The sequence below is a fragment of the Ambystoma mexicanum genome, chromosome 4p, assembly GCF_040938575.1.
Source record: "Ambystoma mexicanum isolate Mex_15411 chromosome 4p, UKY_AmexF1_1, whole genome shotgun sequence".
Classification (NCBI taxonomy): domain Eukaryota; kingdom Metazoa; phylum Chordata; class Amphibia; order Caudata; family Ambystomatidae; genus Ambystoma; species Ambystoma mexicanum.
Window position 1 is genome coordinate 760,281,878 of NC_090927.1, and position 26,271 is coordinate 760,308,148.

The window sequence follows — 26,271 nt, forward strand, 5'->3', positions numbered from 1 at the left end:
TTTAACAGCATTAGAACTAGAATATTTATTTACAAACACAAAACATAATCTGAATATATAAGCTAACTGCAGCAAGAATTAATTTCAGGCGAAGGCCACAGTGTGGAGTGCCTAAATGATAGATGTATGAATGATAAGTACATCAGAATAATAGTTTGCAATAGATACTGCTAGCACTATTTTCAAATGAGAGGTAACTTGCGAAATAGCTGAAAATTGTGATTGCTCACTGTTCTTAGAGAGGCAACAGTTTCACCTCACTGATGATGCCCAACAAGGCTGAAACACGTGTATGGGGTTACTGATGGTACTCTTGTTCAGAGGAGAATTGCCTAGCATTTCGGCGCTGGACTGCCCCTGGGCAGGACAAAGGCTGATATGCGGGGAAATGTCTTCTCTGTGAAAAGGACAGTGAGCTAAAGACTTGGTAGAGTCTCTCCCAGCGGTTATTCACCCAAGAACAGGTCATTGGGCTGTGTTCGTGCTGGTAGAGAGATTCCCAGACCCCCCTTTGTTTTACATCAGAATAATAGTTTGCTATAGATACTGCTAGCACTATTTTCAAACGAGAGGTAACTTGCGAAATAGCAGAAAATTGATTTAGTTGTGTGAAAATCAATGGAATGAAAAGATTCTAGAATGGTTGGTGAAATACTCGAAATTAATCAGCTCTCATGGGGGAGTAGTGGGTGAAATAATTGATCTGGCCTGGATGCTTGCTCTGCTTTGAGAAATGGCAGCATATAGTGAAAGCTAGTGGGATCATCGTGGAAGCCATGGCTATATGCACCTCATGGTGCTGGCATAGTATGGAACTGGGCTTCTCATATTATATAGAAGTGGTGGCAGAATATACACCATGTTATGTTAAATATTATCCTTATGCACGGGAAAAGTATGATCGCAATGAATCAAAACAAACTATGAATGTCATGAAACAATATAATCACGATAAAGCAGGCTGAGTATTATACATAAAAGGAAAAATTTAAACCATCCACAGCCATTCATTGTATTAATTAAGGCTGATCTTCGAGTGCTTTAAGGCTGTATATCCAAATCTGCACCCTATAGAATAGTTTCCTACCCATGTTTTTTGGAGAGTGGCTGGAAAGCAATTTCTCAAAAGACTGGCAAAAGATGTCACCCATTGCATGATCTCTTTACCATTGACTACAGCAATATTGGGAAAATCACCAGGACCAGATTCCAAAGGATATTTCTAACCAGCAAGAGATTTGGACCCCTTTTTTAAAAACATTTTATAATGACCTCCTTTTGCAGGGAATGGTCCCACGCAGTTGGCAGGGGACAATTGTGTTCACAGTTTATAAAAAAGCGACACAGACCTATTTCCTTGTTATGATATGATATGGCATTTATAACGCACCCATACACAAGTGTTTCACATGTTTGATTCACATGGTAAGATGTTTAGTAGGGTGAGGCAGAATCTGTTGGATGAGTGATGTGATATACATATGTTGTTATCTCCATTGCAAGCATGTTTTAGGAAAGATATTTCACTCATTGACCAAGCATTTACACTTTTGTTCATTCTGTATAAATGTGTTTTACTTAAAATGCAGCCAATCTACCTAGCCTTTATAGTTTGAAAACAGCTTACGATGTGGTCTCGTGCCCTAAATTATGTTCTGTGCTAGAGCAGTTGTCAATATCGAGCGATATTATAAATTAGATTATTATATACAGAGAATTATTGAACAGAAAGCAGTGAGCAAGACAAGGGATACAATGGATCATTCAAGATTAAGGCTGGTTTTAGTGATATGTGTCGCCATATCTACTTTTTTCTCGGTATATTGACAGACTTATTTAAGACATTTAAAAATATGAGGCAGATGCACCGAGCTTGGGGGGACATAGACTGGCAACCCTTTTTTCAATGAAAATGCTATTTTAATATGGGCATACAGCGGAAAATGATAACCTTTAATGACTTGGCCAAGTACAGAGGCCTCAAACAGAATATTGCTAATACAAGCAAATGGTCTGTCAACTGTCGAGGAACGGAAGGGTTTTTCAGATCAAGCCTGTAGTTGATGGCTGAACTATAGAGAAATATATGATTGTTAGGAATACAAATCCATAGTTGAATCAATTTGAAACCCCAAATTGATCAAAAGTAGTTACATCTTTGCACAAGGTTGAATCACTTATACAATTCTCCAAACAAAACAGAGATAGGGTAATATCAAATTCTTTGGAGGTCTATTAGCTACAAGCAATATTTGCTATTGTGGATCGCTCGGAGCTATAAGGGCCTAATGACATTACGATTTTGGAAATAAAGGAAAATTAAATCCTAAACAGATTATTGGGGTTCCCATATAGTTCCATGTCATTACTAACAAGGAGCTGGGACTAAATTAAACTGCATACACCTTAAAATGAAAGGCCTTTCTAAATTGTTACAGTTATTACAAATCCCTCGAAGACCTCAAGTCAGCAACCGGCATCAGAGAATGACTGTGGTTTTCTTATTCCAAATCGCTGCTATGCATTATTCTTTTACCTGAGTTGGGGGTTAAATCCCACTGTTATGGAATGCATGTTAAAACCCTGATGAAAGAGCCATATAAGGAGTGGGCAATGTACAAGACTTGGTTAAGCAGTGTTGGCACTCACTTGTCAAGAGATTACTTGGATCTTAAATGTTTACCTGGCTTCGAGGATTGATCCAGACTTGTTGGAAATTAAAGAACACTCTCTGTTATTCAAATTTAGGTTAGGGTTTTCCTCATTGCAAGCCTTTACAACAAGGAAAGCGAGAAACTAGTCTTCAAAGTATTAATGCTGTGTTTTATATGATGGATCGGTAGCCAACTTTTTATTTGGGTGCCCCTTCTATAGAAGACTAGCAGAGTGATGTCTTAAACATTTAAGAAAATCTGAACCAATGAAATTATATTGCTCTCTGCTTGGTAGTATCATAGCAGAAGCATTGAAGATGTAACAGTGAAACTGCAGTAGGAGTGACTTATATCCCTGATGCCTTAATTTATCCTGTGATTTTGTTCGCAAGGGAAGGTTACGTGTCAAGCTAAAGTAACGAGTGAGTGGGATGTAGTACAAACATCAGCAATTAACTACACTATCGGAAGGTAGCAATCAAACTGTGCTGGATTAGTGATAATAGCGGATTTAACAGCTATGGTATTACTAGCAAATGTTTTATTCTGCTGGACTTCTCAGTGATGTAAAATCGAATTGTGACTTGATATTACAAAATATTACAAAATATTACCAAATTGTAGACAGTCACATCGTAATCTTTGGGAGGATACCATATCATTTTAATTTTGTATATCTGCATTTGGCACTTTATAATGAGAATGTATGAAATTATGTGTTTGCTTTGTATGTATTTTGTTTTATGGTGCGGATTCATCATTTTGGTATTATACATTTTAATGTATATGTTTTATAGCATTGCCGAAATAAACAAAAATATTGATATTTAATATGGTTTATACATTTCTGAATGACAAGCTTGAACCAAAAAGACAACAATTTGTATAAGCCACATGGGATCACAATAGGAAGATGTCTCTCAAATGTAATTTTCATCACTATTTGCATAATGCAGCAACATAACCTTTCTCAAAGTGCATTACTCAATAAACTGCTCGTCTTGATAGCAAGAGACAAAATATCAAAGGGGAAGAATGAGCTTCCAAGCACACATTTCCAAATCACTAACAGAGTGGATAAGTGGGGTGCACACAGTAATCCAAATTCATACTGACTACCCAAGTGAAGTTGCACCTTTAGTACAAGATACCATAGTCTACTGTGTATTGGGCAGTGATCCAACAATACTGAAAAGCCAGCGTAAAGCTATTGTGCATTATGGACTGGATTTGGACTACATCATCCAAAAAAAGCTCAGACATCTTGATTATTAAGCATTTGAAGACATTGATATTTTACAGCTTACCAAAAAAGCATTAGTTTATTCATCTGTTCACCACAATGTGTCACAATCGGGCAGCGTGCACTATTCGAATCTCTTTCAATTGTCAATGATAATTTTATGCAGCCATTAACTCGTTATGAGAGCTTTAGTAAGACACCACAGATTTTGTTGGAAAATTGAGAATATTGTTTTGACTAATCAAAATGTAACTTTGTATCAATAGACATAACTTCAGTGTGTACTAATATTTCTCAAGAAAACAGTATGGATATTCTATGAGCTAAATTAGCTTCTGTGAATACCTCAGAAATAAGTTATACATTTCTGACTTTGATCTTAGGTACTGTACTAAAAAATATTTTTTTGCAAACACAATAAACAGATCTTCCATCAAATTAAATGGGTTTTGATGGGTGCATATTTTTCACCAAATGAAGCATACATGTGTTTGCTATTTGAAAATTCTACATCACGTGGGTTTTGGAAGTCCGATTCTTTTTTATATCCCTTGTATATTGGTAACATCTTCTTAGTATAGAATGGAATTAAACAACTGTTAGCCACATTATTAACAGCAAACAATAAGGTTAATACAATTATTAAATTCCAAATTCAATCTTGAGAGTCTTCTTTACATTTCTTTGACACTTTCATTTACAGAGAGGGGTTCTGGCTAATATTGCAGGCTAACCAACAGAAATGCAGATATAACTGCTTCAGCCATTAATCCCTCATAACTTATTAAAACATAACTTTTTTCTCTGTTTCTGATTATCTGAAGGATTTATGCAACACATGAAGAGTTTCTGAATTCAGCAGAGAAGATAGATGTCCAGTTTTTCCAACAAAAGAAAACATACAGGAAACCCCTTAAAAAGTGAAAAGGTACAACAAATCTCATCAGAATATACCCTGTAATACCATAAAATCAGAATGATTCAAAAACAGGATAGCATGCCTGGTGACCTTTGACCAATTATGGTATAGGACTAAGAACCAGACAGATATATGTGATGTTAACAAATTAATTTACAGAGAATGCTTTTTTACCGAAACTTTTTTAATTAACAAATATTGAATTATTTTTGTATTTTTTATTTGGTGGGCTGCCCCCCGAACCCTCTGTTTCCCTGTGCTTTAACACCCTCCCCAACCCCATCCCCACCCATTTTTACCCCTTTACGCCACCCCCATAAACATTTTAATAAACAATTCTGTATTTTTTCTTATGGTTTCGGTAAAAAAGTAATTCTCTGTTTTCTATTCGCTAAAATTACTGGATACTGAACCAGACATGTGAAGAAGGGACATTACTGAAGTGAGACGAGGAAATTAAACATTTCAGTGAACAACTAGCATTGTTCACACATAAGCACACAATAAATCGAGAGGCTGATTTTATTAAATCGGATATCTTCCAATCTCATCACATTAAAATATTACTGGCCACATAAGCTAAGTGAAGTATACATGTGTCAAAATAAAGCAATAATTAGCTTTGCATGAACCAAATCTCAAATAAACACATATTTTAATTAGTTCAAACAATGCATAGTCCAAATAAGATATTGAGTGCTGGAAATCATCCCGGCCAGTCCGAAGGATGGAGACAGAAACATATTTTATAAAGAAAAGAACTCCTCTGGATAAGGATGTCTTCAAAGTCAAGATCCTTGGGATCAGTATGAAAGCATGGTCTAGAACATGTGCTTGTAAAACTTTGTGGAAGATGCCTAGAACTGAAGAAGAAGTAACTACAGATACCAAAAGGCTACGCAGTTTGAGTGTTATCACTGTCTTTTAAAACCAGGCAGCATTTATGAGCCTCAACTTCCAATTATTCTCTTAGCATCTCGGCTCTGACGTATGTAACAGCTCACTGGCCATTATCTCGCGGGCCACTCTCAGAGCAAGTCTTTGTTGGACTTTTGTAAGCTTTCCTTTTTGTCTTTGTTGACTACTGCTATATTTCATGTAACCTTAATAATAAATAAAGATACTGACCATAGTATGATTTAAATGCTGATAATAATGTTTGTTTGCATTTCATTTTCAGGCCACTTGATCCATTCCCTGAACCTTGTTGTGTATGTATTTGGGAATAGTTTGAATAAATTATTCATTGAGTTTGATGAAACATAGAGAAACGTATTTATCTATATGTGTGTGGAAACAAGTGTGATTCAGAAGGTTGGTAGCTGCTCTTTCACCCATTTATATATTGATGGTTCTATTTCCAGGAGCCACTACAGGATCTGATTTGGCATCAATCCAACAGTATTAAAAGTAAGGAGTGCTTCAATTCATTTTCAATTTAGTAATCAACTGCTTGGGTGGTTCTTCTCACAGCAGGTTTCTTTCACACATGATCATTATCCCCGTCTCGTAAGGTGACAGTTTATTGCTGTGATTTACCTTTTGTATTTTTTACTCTGACTCACCCACAACGACCCAAGAGCTTTGGCCTCTATGGCCCTCTATCATGTCTGATACTTTGCACCCAAGGTTGAACTCTCCTCTGGAATCTCTATCAAAATGTCCAACTTTCTATCTGCCATTAAATACTGGATGGCTTGGCACTCTTTGATGTTAAGCTCTTCCAGAAGATAGGTGCTCCTCTTCTCTGCCAAATGCTCTCTCTCATCTCTTCCTCTGCATATTCAGTTCCTACCTGCCACTCTCCCCTACTCTTCTGCAGCTAGAAACCTCAGTGTCATCAATGACCCTTCTCACACCATCTCTACTTTCATCTCCAAAACTGGAACAGCAGCTCGCCTCAACCTCCTAAATATTAGGAAAAACAGGCACCTCATCGCTTTCAACCCTGCCAAGCATCTCTTAACCACTTTGTCTTCTCTAAACTGGTCTACTGTGCCAGAATCTTCTTTGGTTTCACCAACTATGCTTTCTGTCCTCTGGACAAGATCGCTAACTTTGCTACCAGGACTCCCTTTGAACTCCCACACTTCACACTTACGTCCTCATATCATTACCAGGCTGGATGGCTGACAATGCAAAACAGGGCCATATTTTAATTTCTTTTCCTGGTTCACAAATCTTACCACGGTAAGGCATCACTGTATCTATCCTCCTCTATCAAACTCTACAAGTCTTCTCGCAATCTCTGCTCTTCCTTCTCGACTACTCTTGTGGCTTCTCGCCCTCCCTGTACTTCCTCTCCCTTCTGGTCTTTCTCTCTTCTTGTTCCACTTGCATGGAATTCTCTTCCCCTGGACATCCGAGAAGCAGTCCACATGGATTGGTTCAAAACCAAACTAAAAGCCTACCTTCTTGCTTTCAAGTTACCCTCTTAACCTACCTCTCATCTGCCTTCTAGCCAGCATTTATCCCTTGCCTGTAACCTGCTTCTGTTCCTCATTTTCTCTGCCTCCACTTTAGCACTTCACCCATCATGGTCACATCCCGAGCACAGCTGAGCTGACCATACCGTCAACCTGCACTTAAAAATGTCCAATGTTGGTTGTCCTTAATCTAGATATGTCCACGTATGTATTGTCCCTGATGACTGTTCCATTTACTCCCCTCCACAACCTGGTCAGAATGTCCCTCAAACCCACCCCATTCTAAGAAGCTCACTGCTTTCCATCAAATCTTATTTTTGTATTTGTTTGTTGCACGTTCTTTTGTGAGCAAAATAGCATTGCTCCTCCCTGTATGTAAATAAATACATGTCCCGATACTAAAATGAGGCAGAAAAAAAGAGAAAAATAAGAGGAATGAAGAAAGAAAATACATTCACCAAACCTTAATAATTATTCACAACCATACAACTAACAAACAGTTAGAGCTATAACAATGGAGAGCATCTGAATCATTCCAGCTTCAATCTGTTCCTGTGGAGCATGTGGAGATTGAGACCATGGTCAAGAGGTTGTATTATAATCACTATTCAGATAGTGTGGGTGAATTCTTTACAGTGAATGTATTTGAGAAACCAACTCCATATTTCCATAAATGTTGGCTTCTAAAGATGATAAATAATGCATTTAAAGGCAGTCTTTTCTTCAGGTTAGACTTGTAACTAAGAAGGTCTTCCCCAAATGTCTATAGATACATTACGTAGCTATCATGAGCAATGTGGTCAGCCGCAGGTACTACTGTTTCATTAAATCTTTATAATCTGAGAGGTAATGTGGTAGCATTGCTTGCTATTGTAGGGATTTGATGCCCAAAGCTATGGACCTCTTAAGTGCATATTCCGTCTCAGTATATTGTTAATACATAACCAGAGAATAAATACAATGGTGGCTTTCGGTGCACCACTCCTTCAGCAAAAATCCCTTTTGAATGTAAATACCTAATACCGTCTATTGGGAGTACAATGGTAGTTACGTAGAAGTTTGTTGTAGTGGAGTCCTAATCTCACATTCCTGAAAGGTTTGTTATTACTTTATAGGGCCCTGCCCACTGGGTTTCAGTCAAGTCTCAGTAAACTGTGTTCCCATTTGGTCTGGAGATTTCTGGATTAAGGTTTTGGTATAGTCTAATTAGATTTGCTGAACTCCGGGGTTATGTCTTCATTGTCATCCTATTTGAGGAACAGGCCAGCATGAGGGGGACTGAGAAGTTTTCTAATAGCCATTACTGAATTCTCTAGGAAACATTTGACTTGTATATGTGGTCAGAAGTGTTTTCTTTCTCTAAATTGGATGGTGTTGTAAGAGAATCAAAAGGTTCCATTACTTTTACATTCAATACATTATTTATGCCTCTTGAGTTAAAATCATCCAAAGAAAGATCTGCCCTGCTTGCTGTGATTTCTAATTGTTCCATAAAGGGGCTTTTTAATGTCGGTAATGATCAACCTTGATTAGTGTGTGTGTAATTTTGTCCAACGGTATCCGGTACCTTCTTGAATTGAATGCTGATGTCTGGTAATCTTTTCCCCAAATGGTACTGGTATAGTACTTGTCTAGTGATAGTATTAGTGAGGACAATTCTAGATAATTAAGTTTCTTTTCTATGTTCATCCACTTAGGTCTATGAGAGGTCCTGCCTTGGACCCTTCCCTCTTTCTCTTTTTGTTATGAGCTTATCCCTTTACTCTTGGATGCCTCACAACCAGCATCTTTATCCACTACTTCTGGGTTTACCCCTGGATGTCTTGGGGTGCAACATTGTCGCCTTCTCTCTACCGTTCACCCGCCTCTCTGCTAATCTAACATCTCCCTCTTCCTAACAATATGCCACTACTTCTCTGCACCTCTTTCTATCCCTTCCTTCTTAAACCCGTTGATGTTTTATCCACTTTTATTCTTTACTTCTTTTTACCAGCCCACTTTCACCTCCTCAATATTTCACCATGTTCCCCTCGACTTATCTATACGAGCCTTTCCTTCTATTTCTGACTGATTCACCAAACCTCCACCTGTTTCAACTACTCTTCTAACATCTGATCTCTTTCCTCTATCATCCTTTCCTTTCTTGTCCACATCTCCTGACCGGATAACATTTCCCAGCCCTCTGGGTATTTTAACTTGCTGCCCTCTGGGTTTCCCTCCTCCAAGCCCACTGGGTCATTCTCCTTCCAATCCTCTGTGTCCCTTTTGGTCCCTGTTGGTGTTACTTCTCCCAGCCCTATTGGTGTTTCCTCTTGCATCCCTTTGGGTTATTCTCCTGCGAAACCTCTGGATCTTTCTGCTCCCAGCCTTCTGAGTCACTCTCCTCTTAACCGCCAGGTCCTTTCTCTCCCCATTCTCTACCATCTTTTTCCACAGCTTCCTGGGACTCCTTATTCCCCCCCCCCTATGGTTTGTCTTTCCTCAGCTGCCTGTGCCTCCTCTGCACCATCCTGCCTCCTGCACTCCCTAGGTTCCAGGCTCTCTCTTCAGGTCTCCTGTCTCCTAATCTTGCACCGGCCTCATCTCCTTCTCCATCTCTTTCTCCAGCCCATTATGTTGCTCTCTCCAAATAGTTCCAAACATGCTCATCATCCTACTTCCAATTGCCTTCTGCTATAGGCTGTGCCTTTTATAGGGTTTTTGTCCCTACATTCCAGCGGCTCTCTGCTGTAAGGGAATTCAGGTTTGTTTTATTTTGGTAGATGGGTGGGGGATTCACTTACAGTTCTGATAATGGACCTGGGGCTGGCTGTCCCATTCTCTTGGGTGGTCCACTGTCAGCCTGCCACACACAGCCATGCCCTCTGGGTGGGATCCCTAAGCCTAACCAGAATTAGGTCTATGATTGAGTCTAGGAGTGAGGAGCCCTTGACAGATGACTGATGGATTGCTCACATTCTAACTCCTGGTTCAAATTCTCCCTTTGCTTTTATGGAAGATGTTCACACCCACACATGGGCCATGAGTAAGAAGACATGGCTAGCTCCAAGAGATTGCTGCACCTCAATACCCTTGTATGTGTTTATGGTGACAATCCCTTCCCTACCACATGTCGCATGGTTGAAATAGAAGGGAGATCCTCCACAATCTGTCCATGCTCCAAGCATCACATGGCGGTGGGGGAATCCCCTCCACCTGGCTCACACACCAAGAACCATCAGGGTCAGGCAGGGGACTTTGTCACACGCATCTTATCAATTCAACTTGTTAATGGTGTGTCTGACTTCCAAATTGTACCTGCTGCTCTTTCTAAAGCCTCACTAACTATAACAGAAAGAGTACAAGCTTCCAAAGTGGTTTGATATTTAAATAAAGATCGTGTGTCACACATTTCAAGTCCCACAGAGATAACTAACACTTTCCATCAATAATTTTAGAGTTCTGATTTCCCTCAAAATCTTGAAATAGAAAACACATTCCAAAAAAAATAAAGCTCTTGGTGTTAGATGATGACTGCAAGGAAATCCCTAAGATATGACAGGTTTCACCAGAACTGAATAACATGTGTCGACGAGATGAACCCCTGTTTCCTAAAATCAATGAAGAAGCAGAATCTAAAGGTATCTTACCCCTGTGTTTAACAAAGTGTTCATGTACATTAGTACCAAGCCCAAATGTGATTACACAGAAAATTTTAGATTCATTAATCATTGGAAACATCAACACCCTAGAGGAAATTCTTGCCACTAGATTACAACAAACTCATTACAAAAATTGGAATTTGTGCTGGGCAGAATGTCTAGGGATAACGCCAGGGAACAATTTAATATTTTGTGGTGAGAAAGTGTTATGACAAGATCCAAACTCACTCAATCTCCTGAAGGAAATTCCAGAAACAGGGTTGAGTTGGGATATTTGTTCAGAGATATTTTATTTCATTGATAAAGTCATGCTCCTGCGTAAAAAATCCATCAGCCATAGTATCTTGTAATGCCCACATATATGACCTTCTCATGCCCACCTGCCTTGAACATAACTCCCTCCTATCTAACCACTCACTCTACTACCTCACTCCATCACAGTCTACTCACTCTGGTGGGAACTCTCTTGACCTTGTCTTTCTCGCTAATTCATTCTCCTATAACCTCTCCATTTACCCCTCTCTCCCTGATCACTCCATTGTTTACTTTAACATCTCAGCCCCTCCTCCTTCCACTCCTCATCTCCCCTCCTCAATGACTATGAAAAAATTCAGACAGGACTCTTTTGCCCCTTACCTTTATTGTGTGAGAACCTCTCTCATTTCTACATAAGGGTGTGTGCCCCAACAGGGGCATACGGGTTACGCTCATGCCCAAGGAGGTCATTTGACCCTGGAGAAAGTACCTTGCCAGGGGGCACAACACCAACTGAGTCAGGAGCAGATAGAGCCGGGGCAGACAGGAAGCAAGCACTGGCCGACACAGTGCATGGAAATAAGGAGGAAGTTGGCCAGCTACAAATACATCCCACAACGCCCAGGGCCCGTGGCCTCAACTCAACCCAAAATGGCGATGCTGGCGGAGGAATCAGCAGCAACTAAGGAAGATGTAGTGGCCCTGATGGAAGAAATAAGGAATATGAGGGTGGATATCGGAGGCCGGGTCGATAAGATTACCAAGAGCATAGACAAGATGGAGGAGAGACTGGAGGTGGTGGAAGTTAAACAGACCTCATTGAATACCCTGGTAACCCAAATGGACCAGAGACTAATGGACCTGGAGAGCCGAGAGGAGGAATTTCGCCTAAAGATGGATGATTTGGAAAATCGAGAAAGACGTAACAACCTGAGGCTCTTCGGTATCCCGGATAGAGATGGGGAGTCGGAGCTGGACTTGAAGAGAATGCTCCATGACATTACTACGTTGATATTTAAGGATGACTCCATTGATGAGGCGAAGGTGTAGATAATACACAGAGCAGGGGGTTAACTGGGGGACCCTGGGCAGTCCTATCCCGGTTCAGAACTATAGTGACAAAACCAAAATTCTGGTGAAAGCGAAGTAGAAGGGCCCCATCCTTTACAGTCTGTCGAGAGTGACGATCCTCTAGGACCTATCCTCACTGACTCTGGCAAGGAGAAGGATGTGCAAGCCCCTGACGAAGTGGCTAAAGGAAAAGGGTGTGCACTACAGATGGGGCTTCACATTCTCCCTTACATTTGAACTGGACAAACACAAGGAGAAGTTGAGGACTGAGAGAGACATCCGGAGATGTATGTCCGAGCTTCTGGGTGACGCAGAGAGTGGGCAGAACCGGGACGAAAAGACGGACGACGACAGGGAGTGGTGCATCCACAAAACTGAGGTGCATACTAGGAAATATAGGAGAATGAACGCTTCACCTGTGGTGAACTCATGAGAAACACAGAGGGCGATATAGAGCTGTTAAATGTGAGTGCAGTGATGTTAGTGATGTTTGCAGGATTTATGGTTAGAAGTAGGGGTCCTCTTTGAGCGCCAGGATGACAATGTGTTGAATAGGTGTTTGAGGTAGATACACCAGAAAGTGTGATATGGATCTCCCAGAAATTGAAGGGGATTTCCAGAGATGTGACATAATAGGGCAGTGCGGGTAGAGAGGTGGGCTCAAGAGTTATGTGGATGTGTTGTGGAGGGGCCGGGAGGTAAACGGTCCCGCCTGGTGGTCTGAGTTTGCCCTGGTGATGTTAACCGGGAGACGTTGGATGCCTTTGCATGGGGGGGAGGGTGAAGCGTGGGGTAACGGGGGTCGTACGGGTTCTTCTTCAAGTTGCGTATTGGTGGAGGTGACAAGGCAGAGTACTGGTTTTGGCTGCCCAGGAGGGTTGATGAGGATATGTGTGCTGGAATGCTAGAATGTCATTAGATGCAGGCTCTCGGGGGGGGAGGCCTTCTCAAGGTGGGCACGTTAAATGTTAAGGGACTGAATTCACCCACAAAAAGGTCCCTAGTGGCCTGGAAATTTAGGAGAGTTGGCCTCAATGAGATGTTCCTACAGGAGACCAAATATGGAAACGGGGAGGAACAGAGGATCCTAGGTGTGCGACTGGGACAGGAATACTGGGGCTCTGGTCTTTTACAGAAGGTAGGGGTGGGGATCCTCATTAGGAAAGGGCTGCAAATGGAGGTGATCAAAGGGGGGGCAGATGTAAAGGGTAAGGCCCTGATGATCGTGGGTACGATACGTAACGTGAGTCTAACGCAGGCAACAGTGTACTGCCCCAATACGGGCCAACCAAGATTTCTGATGAGGACACTCCTGAAAATGATGTTGGAGGCTTCAGGACACATAATACTAGGTGGGGGGGGGCGTTCAGTCTGTGGGCTGATTCCCAACTGGACAGGTAGGGGTGGGATCCCCGAGCACAGGACCAGTGGGGGAAGGGGTGTGCGAGGGTCATGGAGATGCTGGGAGTTTATGGGTTCAGAGATGAATGGCGAAGAATCAAGAATCGACTACATGTACATTACAGGTGGGCTGTGGGATGTTGCGCTGGGTTCCGAAATCCCCCTGGTCACGTGGTCGGACCATGATATGATGATGGTGGAATTAGACTGGGCAGGCCTAACGCGTAAAGGGTCAAAGTGGAGATGCAATGAGTCACTGTGGAAGGACCCTGTGTTCAGAACGGAGATGACTAAGGAATTTGAGGAATATTTCAAGATAAATAATACGGGGGAGGTCCCAAGGAAAACGGTGTGGGAAGCAGGGAAGGCGACGTGGCAGAGTATCCTGATTAGGGAAGGTACAAGGAAAAGGGAGAGGGCACTAATAGAGAATAATCTGAGGTAGGAGATTGCCCTTCTTGATGGGTTGGCAAGGGAGGTCAGGATCCTCAAGGCCAGGCAGAAAAGGGAAGAACTTTGACTCCTTGAAGAAGGCCAAACAGTTAGGAAACTTCAGTTCCTGAAACAGACAGACAAGGCTGATGTGCTCCTTTCCGTGAGACTACGCGGACATCGCTCTGAAAGGTATGTGTCATCTATAGAGGCGGAGGGCAGAACCCAGGGACCGAGGGGGGGTCCAGAGGCTTTTGCAAAATGTTATGAGGCACTATACCAATCAGAGGCCACTCTGGGGAAGGTAGGAATAGGGTCATATCTAGATCAGACGCAGATGCCGAAACTCTCACGGGATGAGGCGGGCGCGTTGGACGCCCCAATTACTGCAGAAGAGATTAAAAGGGCAGTATCGCACCTACCGCTGGGGAAGGCCCCAGGAGAAGACGATTACACAGCTGGCTTTTATAAAACATTTATCTTGCCCCTCATGTATGGTGGTATTGTTTATTTATTTATTTATATAGCCCTTTAATGATATTCTTGAGACGTGGAGGCTCCCGAATCCTTCTCTTGGGCTCTAATCTCGGTGATCCATAAAGAAGGGAGGGACCCCAAGAAGTGTGGGTCTTACCACCCCATATCACTCCTGAACATTGATGCCAAAATGTATATGAGGGCACTGGCAGCAGGACTCGAAACATACATGCCCCGCCTGATACACCCGGATAAATTTGGATTTATAATGGAGCGACAGGGGGCAGATACAATGAGGAAAACCTTGCATTTGATCCACGAGGCACAGAGTATGGGGGACGATCCGGCCCTTTTTTTCGGCTGACGCCAAGAAGTCGTTTGACAGGGTGGAATGAGGCTTTCTTGAGGAGGTCCTGGTCAAAGTCAGATTGGGCTCGAGGCTCTTGAGGGGGATAATGGTGGTGTACACCTCTCCCAGGGCTTCAGTGGCGGTTAATGGGGAGTATTCACGATGGTTCAACTTAAGTAGGTGGACGTGACAGGGCTGCCCCCTTTTGCCGATTTTGTTCGTCCTCTCTCTAGAACCCCTGGCTCAGAGAATTAGACAGGATCCCCAAGTGGAAGGCACGTAGGGAACCTCCTGACCTCCGTACCTAAGGCGATCCAACTGATTGAACAATATGGTGCATTATCACGCTTTAAGATCAATAGGGCCAAGTCGATTCTCTTCCTGTTAAAGACACTTGGACAGGAAGACGGCAACAGATTTGGCCCATTGGGACTAATGGTCGGAGGAGACACCCTACGATACCTGGAGATAAATCTCACAAGGGAAATGGGGGCCTTATTTGATACCAACTTCCCCATCTGGTTTCCGGCCTCTGGGCGGACCTAGAACAATGGGAAAAACTGACTATATCCTGGCTCGGGCGACTGAACGCCTTGAAGATGGTCTGTCTTCCTAGATTCTTATGCCCTTTCCAGATGCTCCCGATCCACCTCCCAGAATCCTTTTTTCGAGAGGTTAAGGTGGCAATGTTGAAATTTTTATGGCAGAGGAAGAAAGCGAGAGTAGCATATGATGTCCTCACACGCCCCAAAAACAGGGGTGGAGTGGGGCTTCCGAACCTGAAGAAGTATTATGAGGCGGTACAGCTCAGGGTCCTCATCCCCCATCTTAGAGGGCAGAAGGAACTTCAATGGGTCAAGCTAGATAATAACAACTTAGCTGCCGCTACAGTGTCAGAATGGTTGTGGGTACGGAGAAACAAGCTCCCATGTCGGGTTAGGGACCCCCCGATCCTGAGTACCATATGGGAGGTTTGGCGGGAGTGGGTTGATATGCGAGGGGTTACTTCCTGGCCGTCCCCCTTCAGTCACATTTGGGCACTGGGGATCAGGGAGGCAATTCCAAACCCCGAAAGATTCCAAGCTTGGTTTGAAGGGGGCTTGGAGAGAGTGGGCCAACTCCGGAGAGCGGGTGCTTTTATTGCAATTACAGATCTGTAGGCTGCACTGGGCATAGGCCCCCTTTCGGCCTTTTCCTACCTCCAGCTCAAAGTGGTCCCTGCGGGGGAGAATTGGAGAGAGAAGATTCAGAGGGACCTTCGAGGAGATCCCCCCTTCGAGGACAAAAGACGGGAATCAAAGGGTTCAATCTCTGCCATGTACAGAACCCTAGTAAGTGCAGGGAAGGCGTCAATGGAGAATCTGAGGCTACGATGGGAAAGGGACCTGGGAACAGACTTAGACCCTGATCTTTGGGAAAGGATATGTAAGGGGGCCTCCCAGACTTCAATTTCCAGTTAGTACAAGCTGCACGACATTATACTCCTTCACAGGTGGCAATATGACCCGGTTAGGCTTTCAAAGATGTTCCAGTCAGCCAGCCCCACGTGTTGGCGATTGTGTGGGGAGAGGGCCAATTATTGGCACATGTGGTGGGGCTGTCCACATATCAGAGTGTTCTGGGATGAGGTCCTGGGGTGGATTAAGGAGCTGGATGGGATTCACTGTACGATTGGGCTGCTTTGTTACTATTTGGAATGGAGGAGATTGAAGAGGAATTCAGGAGGATGACAGGGGTAGCAGCGGCCCTCTTGCTAGCCTGCCTCGTGGTGCAATGGAAGGGTGCCAAGATACCAGGGAAGAGGATTTGTTGTCGCTTCGAATATATGTATAATGGAGAGGATAACTGCAGCGCTCCATGGGAAGGCAGCGCCGTACAAAATGCTATGGGGTGAATTCATGGCCAAATATTTGGACAACAAATAGAATGAATGCTTGGTAAAAGGTGCAGATAGATGGGCCTCAGCAGATGAACAAATATACAGGGAGAGTGCCCATCCACACCCACTCTGGGGCACACCTGAGCTTGATAAAACTGCATTCTGTGGAATGCCTCGCCGGAGGCAGCCAAAGACATTTATTGATAGGAGATAAACTGCCTACACACCTGACTGAAAGAACTGGGGATGATGGTATTTGCAGAAGAAGACACTGTACAATGGGTGGAAGGAGGAGGGAGGACGGGGTTAAAGCAGTTTAGAATGAGGTTGTGAAAACGGAGGGAGGGGGGAGAATGGGGAGGATGAATCTGTAACAGTTCACGTTATGTTTTTGATGTTTTGGATGTTATATAACTGCAATAAAACAAAGTTTCAAAAAAGATATATACATTATGGTATCAAAAAATCAAAAAACAAATAAATTACTATAAGCATGCCATCTAAAATACACAATGTAAATAATTCCTATAGAAAATATATATACCTCATCAATTATGACCATTTCAATGTGCAAACCATGTAATTGTATCCAGCTTCCTATAAAAATGTTATATAACTCATCAATTACAACCATTTTAATGTGCAAACAGCAAAGTACTACAGCCAATGATAACATGCCTAAATGTTTTCAGCTTGTCTGGCTGTTCTCACAATCAACAATATCTTTTGGCCTCTGGCATGTCATACCATGATCCACAAACTGCCCAAACTTTTAATTTATTCAATCTGATATTGAATTCTTCTGAGTTTAGGGGACGGAAATTGACATACATAACCCTGGAGCATCACATATTTAAAAGGCATTTTAGCAAATGACACTTTTCAGCTGCCCTAAATACTCATGATTCCTGGCCCAATCTCATAGTCCAACATGTTTCTTGAACTCAGAAAGGAGAGTGTCACAACCTTCTTCCCACTATGGGTTCCACAAAATGGTTCTGAAACTTTAACACTTGCACAGGTCAGCAGAAGCCAGCCTCCAGTTAGTCTCTCAAAACATATAAGATAGAAGCTCCCTCATCAGTCATTATTTTAATGAACAAATTGCCTCCGTTTAACTTAACTTTGGAAAATAAAGAACAGAGGCCCAGCTCCAATCGTATTGCATCAATACGGGTTCACTGTGACCAGCCCAAAATTCTACACCAGAGCTCACCCTCAAGTTTATTAATTCAGGGCTCTTGATTTTCATAAGAGGCCCCCAAAGCATATTTCATACTTGAAGCAAATTTCTGCTTGTAGACCTGGACAGTCCCCAGGAGACTGTAGCCTGCCGACCTCTGTGTGAATAATTTTGCCATTTCCCATAGAGCCTAACCTCTCCTGTGATTAACCATTTCTGGATCACCCGGTTTTGCTGTTAAATCAAAGTCCAGGTACGTGTATTACTGGACTTTCTCGATATCTCCTTCAGGCGTATATATTACCTTTTGTCTTCTTTAATTCGACCAAAGCTCATGTATTTTGTTTTATTGATATTCACCACCAAATCATTGGACTTTGCATACTTCAGAACTGTCAATGCGCTTCACTTTAGGCCCATATGCGTGTGGTCAAAAATAACCACATCATCGGCATAAACCAACCATAAAACACGAGTGGCCCCTACTCTTGGAGGGCAATTATTAGCAGCACAAAGGCCTCTTCCAAGTCGGATACATACTGATTAAACAGCATGGGGACTAATACAAATCCTTGTTTCAACCCCGCTCTATACTTGCAGAAAAGTCCCTCATGCTGTTCAATATTATCCTTCCCTGGGTGTTGGGATGCAATAATCTAATTGTATACATTAAGCCTGGTGGCATGTTTACATTTACCAATTTAATCCAGTTTTTCACGATTTACCAAATCAAAAGCAGCATAAACTCTATAAATAATAAATAAAGAGGGGGTTACCTTTCCTACGTGCTTGTCTTATCAGAGAATTTAACAAAAAGATATTGTAGTTAGTCAACAGCCACAGCCTAAAGCCTGTTTGAAATTGACTTAATATCTGGCCTTCATTCACCCATTTCCCGATGTCTCTCATCACAAAGTGGCAAAGATATTAATCTATAATTATTCAGGTCTTGCCTATTACCTTTCGTGTATAGTGGAATCAAGTATGACATTCTCCATGATTTTTGGGATATCCCCCGAAACTACTACTGCCTTAAATAATGCAAGTAATATTGTTGCCCACCTCTCTGGGTTTGGCTTCAAAACTAGATTTGACATCCCGTCCAGACCTAGGGCTCTAGAGTGATTCCAAGTCTTAATCACTTCCATAATATTATCAACGTGCCTTTCTTGAACCATTTGATTATCCACCACACAAAATTTGGAGGCAATATACTGTGGGCTACATTGACCCACTCAACAGAATTCTTCTCCATAACCAAGCTGCGCTTCTGCAGTCAACAGCAAAATGGCTGCGCTGGCTCCTTGGGGCACCATTGTGTCAAAACAGCAACTTGCAGTGACAAATGAATGGCTGCACCATCTTGCCAAACACAAAATGGCCGAGTTGGAACAGTGAGCACACAGAGAAAGGTGCCAGGGTGTTCTGGGGTGCACACAAAAGAAGCGAATCAAAGCAGCGCTGCTCTGCTGCTTGCAAAAACTAAAAGTTCTCATTGAAAAGGGAAATATTTCAAATTAAAAAGAATGCTGCTCTGATGCTATTTTCATCTGTTTTTCATCAAACTACTATTATTAATAAAGCTTTGCCATGCCCATCCATATCCCATTGTGCTTCAGCAGAAGAAAGCATGATCCCTGAATGACAGGCTCTTTCAAGTCAAACCTGGGAAAATAAAAGAAACTTCATTTTCAGCCGCACGGGAAACACTTTACTTTTTGAGTTACAAAGTGTCAAAGATCTATAATTCAATGAAACTCCAGCCCTCTGGGCCTATGTCAATTTCAGTGCATCTGTGTTCAAACAAATTGCTGCCTACAAGAAACATAGAAACTATAGCCGCAAAACAATATTGGGAAGTCAGATGGAAAAACCAAAGAGGAAAATGACAGCAGGCCTCACACTGTGTTTAAATGTACTTTTGCAAATAAAGGGAAATGCCTGTTTTTAAAGTGTATGTTGGATAAGGCCCTCCCTTGTCTAGCAATGTAAAGGGGGTTTGTGCTGTGAAACATATATAGGATGTTTTATTCAACAGGATTGTTTTGATTCAGGACAAAATTAAAGAAAATAAAGGAATTAAACTGCATTGGCTGGATTTTGCAAGGTCCAGAACAGGTGTTTCCTGCTGGCTAAGATAAGGCTTCTCCCAAAAGGAAACACCATAAACTTCCAGGACATTTGGCTGATAATTACTAAGTTGGAAAACTTTGACTGACCAAGACAAAGAAAGTTCACATACTCATCAGACATTCGTCTGGGCAGAGGCCTCTTACAATAGAAATTATGGGACATGAAGATGTGAAAAAGGAAATCACACCTCCCCGTGAATTCTAGAACAAGCTTCAAAGAAAAACACCCAGACAACCGTGGAGTTTGGGTGGTAGCCCGGAAAGGCATGACCATATTTGGAGGACAGTGCTGACCATTTGATTTAAACAGCTATTTTATTAAGAACCTTTTCAGACTTATCTTTGCAACCGGACTTTGCAGGAATGTAAAAAGTTAACAGCTTTAATGTAATTTTGTGGGTTTTACTTTAAGACATTGTAGCTTTCACTGCCATATTGGGAACAGAAATGGCAGAGAATTGGATATTCTAAGGAAAGTATACCTGATGCCTCTGCGAATTTCAATGATTGCATGCCTAATGATAATCCACACACATGTATAAAGTTATAGAATAGAATAGAAGCCTGGTGGAAGGACCTACAAAAATGGACAGAGGCGGAAACAGTAGTGTGGCAAGAGGCAAGTAATCTTGGTGGGGACGAGGAGGCAGGAACCTTTATGGCCTGGAAACAATTAATTGCTGAATTATTTGGGTCCATACATGACGGGACTAGTGACCAGGACCCACAGTATACAAGTAATATGGCAACCCTATTGCATGATGAAGAAATAGAACAGGAAGGAAAGTAGGCTCGAAGGCGGGGGTGCGAAGGGGTGGAACACAGTGTACAGAAGTACAATGATGTGTATTAATATTATTATGAACACTGTAGGTTTGGTTTGTTTTGGTTGTTAAAATAAAATCAATAAAAATTGTTTTTTAAAAAAAATGTATAAAGTTATAGAATTTTAGGCCGAATATTTCACACTAAAAATGACCAAAAATTATTACCAGGGCGAAACAATGTCTTACAGACTGCAGAGTTGGACTGGCATGTACTGCATAAAATATGTAACCTGCTTATGTAATTTGTTAAAATGCTACCACTGTACAAATGTGCCATTAATGTCAAAACTGGATTTTAGTAAAAGTAACTGTGGGAGGTTCTGGACATCGTAAAACTCACGTAATAAATCTGACATCATGTCCTTGAGACCCAACCAGCTCAGAGGAAGGCGGTAACTATCTCCCCTGACCAATCCAGTTGTTTAGAGGCATGCTTAGCTAAGCCTGCCCTGCCGCATAATTCTATGATGTCACCATGCTCTATATAAAGGGTAGCTGACAGGTCTCTGATGTGTGAGATAAGGGCAGCAAACCCTCTTTTTTGAAGGGGGCTTGACTCCAGAGGGTTAGGTCAAAACTGTAGAGAGAGAATAGAGTCAAAAACTACCCTTGTCATTAACGCTCTGGTAGTTTTCTATAGTAAGCAGTGGAGCTAAAGTAGTGTATGTCAGTTTAGCTCATCCAAGGAACACAAGGGAGTGAAATTATTTACAAACATAAAAATGCAATTTATTGATTTCTCAAAAACAAATGTTTAAAACAGCGACATATGCCATTTTAGGCACAGGAAAGAACAGGAAAGAACAAATGAGGCAACACGTAACCATTGACAACGGTAACGTGTTGCCTCATTTGTTAGCAACACACGAAACTACAGTCACTTCAGTTGTACTAACACACCTATATGCATAATCACGTGAGATTTGTATACAATGTTCTTTCCTGTGCCTAAAATGGCATATGTCGCTGTTTTAAACATTTGTTTTTGAGAAATCAATAAATTGCATTTTTATGTTTGTAAATAATTTCACTCCCTTGTGTTCCTTGGATGAGCTAAACTGAAATCCGCTACTTTAGTTCCACTGCTTACCATAGAAAACTACCAGAGCGTTAATGACAAGGGTAGCTTTTGACTCTATTCTCTCTCTACAGTTTTGACAGGACTCTGGACACACTCCTTCCTGAATTTCCTGCGCCTGCGTTCCTGATCTTCTCGATCCATCTTGCCTGATTCCAGATTCCACTGCAAAGCCAAAGCATATCAGATTCCAGGTCCCCTGCAAAGCAAAATCATAGCTGATTCCACTGCCAGGCCAAAGCATTGCTGACCCTCCCAGCAAGGCCTGAATCCTGAAATCCCACTAAATCCCAATAACAAAAGGGAAAAGCTGTGGTATTCTGTAGGGAAATATCCTGAGACCGGCCTGGCTTTTTGCCCACTTATTGCATGCCCGCTGCAACCCTGCCATCCAGCTGTCCTTGTTATCCGGTGACCAGACCTTTGCCCAGCTGTCTTTTGCCAGGAGAGTCCGCTATCCGGTGACCAGAATCTTTTGTGACCAGAACCCTGACTGTTTCAAAATCCCAAAACTCAAGCGTGGACTGTGAGTATTTCCCCATCCCAGAGAAACACATAGTCTCCCCATCTTGACCCTTTTGTCTTTATTCCACTCTCTAAGCAATCCTACCCATACCCTGGTAACTGGTTAAAACTGTTAGAATTCTCTGTGCACCCTGTCCTTGACTTTCTAAGTGCTAGCACCATCTCTCTATTAATTCTGTCTTCTGTAGATCATAAGCCCTAAGTCATATTTTGAGTAATCAAACTAATTTCCACATAAAGTTGAACGCTGGAGTGACAAGGTTGACGTTGCGAATCAACCTTGGATCTTGCTGTGTACCTCTTTAACAATATAGTCTTCATAGTCTAGTTTAAGTGAATCCTGGTCTGTTTCTAAGTTGATTTTCTCTCTTCCACCGCTTTATTTTACCAAAAGTGAACCTTCTTCTATCTTGCAAATCTTAACCAGTTCTGTAGCTACAGAGTTCCTTTCACCTCTATATAGTCCCTGTCATATACATCTATCCCCCTGCCCAAAAACCGCATTCCAATTCAGTGTTTTTTACCAATTAAAAAAAAAAACATTTTGACATTTAAAGCTAAAAAAGTGTAAATGCAACTTTTCCACGTGTAAATCCGTCTGCACTGTGTTTTCAATTTCAACCTGCTTTGGGAACTCTATGCTTTTGTGACACCTTACCTTATAGTTGCTAGTGATATAACATCCCTGATACCGTGATAAAACATATGCACAGTATTATTTAAATACACATATAATTAATTATGTATCAAAATACGAGTGTCATTTTAGGCCTTTGTAAAGGGTTTCTGCCTCTTATTTTGTGAGGGAAGATTGGATTTTGATTCTGTTTGCTGCCTCTTATTCCTGACTACCTGCTGCTTCTTTTTTATCCACTCAGAATTATTTGTGGGGTGAGGGAACATTGCAGGGGGAAACCTTAACTTGGGTGATATCTATCCTAATTCAAAAAGTGTTCCTATTCACTTATGCTTTTGATATGGTCTACTAGAAGGTTGACCAAGTGCTGTGCTTCCATTTCCATTGTCATTATCACCCCACTGGTGATTGCTGCCCAATATTATAGTTTGTGTGATTTTTGTGAATTTTAAAAATAAATCAATATTGTATTTTCACCAACCGGCATGGTTCATGGTCCATTGTGACCCGGGGCATTTGTAAAAGGGGGTGTGAGACGGGTCGGGTATCGGTTCAATTAGAATTCATTGAAATTAAAGAAAAAGCATTCTTATTGAGTGCCATATCCCAGTATAAAATCAAGTGTCCTGGTCTGGTGTGTGACGCCCGATAGGAATCCTTAACAATAGTTGCACCACACATCTTCTCCTATAATATTTGTAAATGCACCTTCATCTTCACCTTTTCACCTTCTAAAGGTTTGCCATAGCTTTGTGGTGTTGCCGCTATTCAATATGGCATACATATTTTTCCATTCTTTCATTGTTATTGACGCTTTGTGTAGCTTAACCCAGTTCCTGAAGGAATTCTTTCTCTTTTTTATGAATAAAATGTTAGCCACCAGGCCCTCAATGTTTACTCTAATTCTTCTGATAGCTTTTTGGAGCTGTAGTCCTATTGGCGTTGTGCATTCTACAATTACCAATTGGGAGAAACCTTGCGGTCATATTTTATATACATGTCAAAATGTCATTGGGAGCCCAAAGCTGTAAGAAGCATATGTCATTGTCCTCATATTCAATGACATGTCTAGACATAGCTGCTATATTACGGTCTGTCCAATCCAATCGATTCTTCCCATCATTAATCTCCAACCCACCAATTTTTCTTTTATGCCTTCCACCGGATTCCTCTCCCATCTTAATTGTTAATGATAAGATAGCATGATAACTAAAGGGGTTAAATGCTACCTTTAATAGTACTGCTCGCTCTACCTCCATGTCTCTCATATAAAAGTAGTCGACTCTTTACATTTTTTTTCCCTGCCTCTATGTATCAGATGGCGAGTTATCCCCTATTACTCGCCCATTAAGCATTATGATATCTAGATCTTCAAAAACTTTGACCCACCGGTGGACCTGTTTTAGGGCAGAAGAGGACCCCCATTTTCTAGAGTGCAGGGCAGCTATCTTATGGTCTGCGTTGTTACACTCAGCACACCCAGCATTAAGATCGCCCCCAGATTATAATAATCTTCTCTGAATTAGTGAGCTGCCTAATAGCCAACATGTTATACACAAATAGCTGAAAACGCTCTGTATGTCCGCCTCCTGGTGGATCGTAAATATTCAAAACTAACCATTTTGTGTGTAAATCAAGATCAATAATCATGGTTAATGCATTTGAATCTCCATCCCTGTGCATTACTTCATCAGATTTAAACATATTACGGCAGTCTATATTTAGGCCATCCATAGTGTGCGCTAAAGGCCCTTTTTTGCCTTTTTGGTAACAGCAATAACCATCTAATATGAAACCAGTAGTCAGTAACGTCTCCTGCAACATTATAACATCTGCCAAATATATCAGCTCACTTGAATTATCTATGACTAAGTGTGAATATCCTCTCACATTCCACAATTTTATTAATAAGCTTCATGGTCACCTGTCTGGTAGAGTAGGGGGAAATGTGGGCAGCCAAGACCAATGGGTCCTCTCATTACCTTCATCCTCAAACTCAACTCTCGAAGGCGGATGTGAAAATGCACCGGCACTGCCACCAGCGTGTCCTGTTATTTGCAGCATCTCTTCTCTATTATAACTTCGCTCTGGCTCCTGGTATAAGTAATCGTACTGATCTAGGTTGGTGAACTCTCGTTGTGGGGCATTGTGCTTCTTCTAGTTGCTCCATGAAATCAAAGTTTCGACTTTCCAAAACCCTCAATGTCGGATATATTCCAAGAGTTGTAAGAACTGTGCCCAATTTAATGGAGCCTTGACTCCGCCCAAAAAGAGCCTCTAGATTATAAAAATCGTCATGCGGGCATTTGATGGCAAAGGACAGCTCACTCTGCTCTTGTTTCCGAGGGGCATCATTTGCTCATCACTTTGAACATGTTGTCGTTTGCAATGCCGTTCTATTAATGTTCCTATATCATCAAAGCCACTTTTTCCCTTATTATCCCCATTGTCAAATGATGAAGCGAGGGAACATAGCTCTCCTTGGAGCACTCTTTTTGAGTATCATCTGAGCGAATTTCCCAGCTAGTCAGAGTCCACTATTTTCTAAGCCTCTTTTCAATCTCCGATTGGCTCTTTTTCATGCTTTTTTTTGATGGACCCCTTCCTTGACTCAGCACTATAACCTGTGCAGCATTTCCTTCACCCCCTGTAGCCTATTTCTGGGGATTACTGTTTTATAAGCTTCTCATTTCTTGTCCCTTTTTAACTTTCACTGTTCCATATCAGATGTGATCAAGTCATATACAGGTTCATTCTGCAAGGACCTATCTGACACCTCCTGTTCTTCCTCCACTTAAGTTGATTCCAAGATGTCTGAGTTATGACCTCCCAGAGGACCGGAGGATTGGAGCTGAGGGGTTGTGGATTCTTTTCATATCAAGTAAAATTCGTATACAATACTACCTTCTCATGAAGCATTTTAGTTTGCCCTTTTTCCAAGCTCTCCAGGAGGATTGAGTGCCGATAAACCACATCTTGTATGTGATGACAAAGTTTGAGCATTATTTTTAAGGCAAAGTTCACGGCCTCGCCTTGAGCTGGATTATTACCTGATTCTTTGATGAGGCTTGTCAATTAGTGTTATCTCCTCGGACTGGTCCAAACAAATCAGGAATGGCACTAAGATTTCCCAATATAGTTA